The sequence below is a fragment of the Lepus europaeus genome, chromosome 3 (assembly GCF_033115175.1).
Source record: "Lepus europaeus isolate LE1 chromosome 3, mLepTim1.pri, whole genome shotgun sequence".
NCBI lineage: Eukaryota > Metazoa > Chordata > Mammalia > Lagomorpha > Leporidae > Lepus > Lepus europaeus.
The window spans coordinates 109,325,541-109,328,342 of NC_084829.1; the positions used below are offsets into that span (position 1 = coordinate 109,325,541).

The 2,802-nt window shown below is 52.7% G+C and overlaps 1 protein-coding gene across 1 annotated transcript in view; it reads right to left on the bottom strand.

Moving 5' to 3' along the window:
- Positions 1 to 2,802, bottom strand: part of TRAF3IP2 (TRAF3 interacting protein 2) — a 46,442-nt gene that overhangs the window by 42,961 nt on the left and 679 nt on the right. The gene's annotated exons all lie outside the window — the stretch shown is intronic.

Below are 2,802 nucleotides of genomic sequence, written 5' to 3' on the forward strand. Positions count from 1 at the left end.
AGACCCCGAAGGAACCAGTTTTTACTGCCCGAGGTAGGGATTTGGAGAGAGCCTTTTTTGTAGTGGAATCTGGGTATCTCCTTGGGTCTGAGAAGGGCAGCGGGAAGGGAAGGAACCGATACAGGTGAAAGGCAAGCGTGTTCTAGGCTAAGCCGGTGGCCAAGAAGGGCCGGGAACAGCTCAGGGTAGGAAGAGAGGTCAGCGATGGGAGGGGGACCCTTGACGCTAGGAGGGGAGCAAGGAAAACACTGGAATCCTGAGCTCAGGAAAACAATGAGGCAGAAGCTGCCAAGTTTCCCTCATCGCAGGAGGAGCTGCCAAGACCCCAGGCAGCTTGGGCCTGCGGGGTGGGGGCTCCAGTCAGTCCCTTCCTCCCAAATTGCTTGATTTCAGCTGCCTTATCAGGGAACCAGGCCAACTGGCCCAGCTCTGAGCGCCGCCACGTGGGTGAAAAACCACCCTTTCCGGCCAGTTTACAATTCTGGTCTCCAGCAAGGTATGCATGCGCGCACACCGGAGTGTGCACACACCACCCACCCACACACGCACACGCACGCACGCACAAACACACACAGGCACAGGGTGGGCTGAGCAGCCAGCCAGCCAGCCGAGCACATGTGGGCTCCTGGGAGGCCTCCGGGCACGAGACACAAAGAATGTGGGAGGGAGACAGGACAGCCTGGGTTTCACCAAGTAAAAATGTCTTGGTGACAAGGCACTGGGAAGAAACAGGAGAGGCCCAGGGGACAGCTTCTTGCTTCCAACCCTCAGATGCTTTCTCAGGGAAAGGCTGCAAGATTGTTTTGATAAGGAAATGCGATCAAACAGTAGGGGTCACTTCCCTGGGCCTGGAAGGAATTTGCAGTCGCATGTGCCTCCCTGGTGCTCTTTCCCCCTTTCCTGTACTTGCCGCGGTCGCCTGCAATCCGCATGTGTTTTTCAGGACTAATCTAAAATTGCCTGCAGCAGGAAAATGATTTGAATCCAGGATAGTTCTGAGATTTCCATTCTGGGAGGGGCGAAACGTAGATTTAATTTAGACAAACTACCTTGCCATGATCTATCTTTCTGAGTGCCTATTAAAGAACGCCCGCGAATATGACTGTCTCCTCCTCTTCTTTTAATTTTCGGAGCATCTGAAAGTCACTAACTCCTTGATCCTGGGAGAAGCAGCCATTAACTCTTGCCATCTTAGCACCCTCCGAAAATGCATAGCCCTGAGTGAAGAATCTTTCTCCCTGACTTGCGCGTACCATGCCCAACCTCAGCAGCCCACACAGCAGAGTAACCGTGCCATGCCACCTCCACCTCCCCCCCCCCCATGAACAAAGACTGGTGTGGCTTCTGTGGATCAAAGCTAGGCTGGCAACCGAACAACTAGCCTGATTTCGGAAAATACTGCGTCCTTACTTGAAAGTAAAACCAGGAACTCATCGCATTGCAAATATCTTGTCATTGCTGGCTTCTCCCATCGCGGGGTGGGGATAGAGAAAGGCCACAGCAGGGTCTTGCTACCCCCCACAGAAACAGGTTAGCCTTTCCAGAAGCCCTGCACCAGCCCAGCCCCATCAGCTAGAGCCTGGACTGACAGCGGGTAATCACCCCAAAGAAGCAATAGCCATGCAAAAAACACAGTAGTGCTTTGGAAAAGGTTAAGGAGCCCATGTACGCGCCCTCTAATGATGCATCTCGTCACAGTCATCACCCTCACGAGGGGTCAGCATGTGTCTCACCGTTTCCTTCCCATCCCACTAAAGGCCCCCGACCCCACTAACTGCTGGGGCGGGGGTGGTTTCCAGCTCCTGAGGAGCCGGTAACGCTGGCTCCCGGAGCCGGTGTGCCTGCCAGTTCTCTGGCCCGTGTTGATTTTGGTAGCAAATGTGCGGGGACGATCCTTCCTTCCTGGGTAACCCAAATAGGATGTGAACTAACTCCAGAAATCCCCAGTTTTCTCCATTATTGTCCAGAACTAACACTGGTGCCTACAGTCTAGGCAGCCGGGTCGTGGGTGACTTGCCCGGGCCCTCCTGCCTCACTCCAGCTTTTTGCCTGGAGAGCAGAGAGTCAGGAGGCAGAGTCCCTGTGAGGTCTTTGATGGGGTGCTGGCTTGAATGGAGGGGTGCAGGGAGGGCAGAAAAGTACGAAGGAACCAAGTCCTTTTCCTCCATGGGCTAACCAACGGGTAGCAGGATGTAAAATTTATATAGGTGAATTATCAGCGAACAAAACAATCTTCTAAGACCACCCACTATGGCTACCCCTCCGGGAGCACCTTACCCTTGTTTTGTTAGAAGAGAATTTAGACCTGGCGAGTTCACCCTCCACCCGCCCTGCCCCCAAACACTTGACTATGAAGAAATCCAGGCTCCAGGAGCCAAAATCAATTGCCTAAGTCATGGCACTCCAAGGAGTGGAGCAAGAACTTGAAACCAACTTTCTCGTCTTCCTTTGTATTATTTATTTGGCCTCTTTTCCTCCTGTTCCTTTAAAATAATAATAATAATAATAATAATAGCCTCCTAATCTACAAGACCACCTTGAACTTGAAACTCACAGGAAGCCTGATCAGCTTCTAAGGTCAAGTACTAGCATTTATCCCCTTTGCTGGTTGCTTTTAGCGCCAGCAGTGGTCTGGACTGCTGCTTGGGAGGCGGGTGGGGGCTGCGGGGGAGAGGCCCGGGAGGCAGCTCGCAACTTCCTGGCCCAAGAATGTCATGTTGAGTTTTTTTTAAAAAAACTACCCCCTGCAGGAAACTGGGATAGAGAAAATCTGGGGAGTTTTCCTTCCCAGGCTGCCGCTGA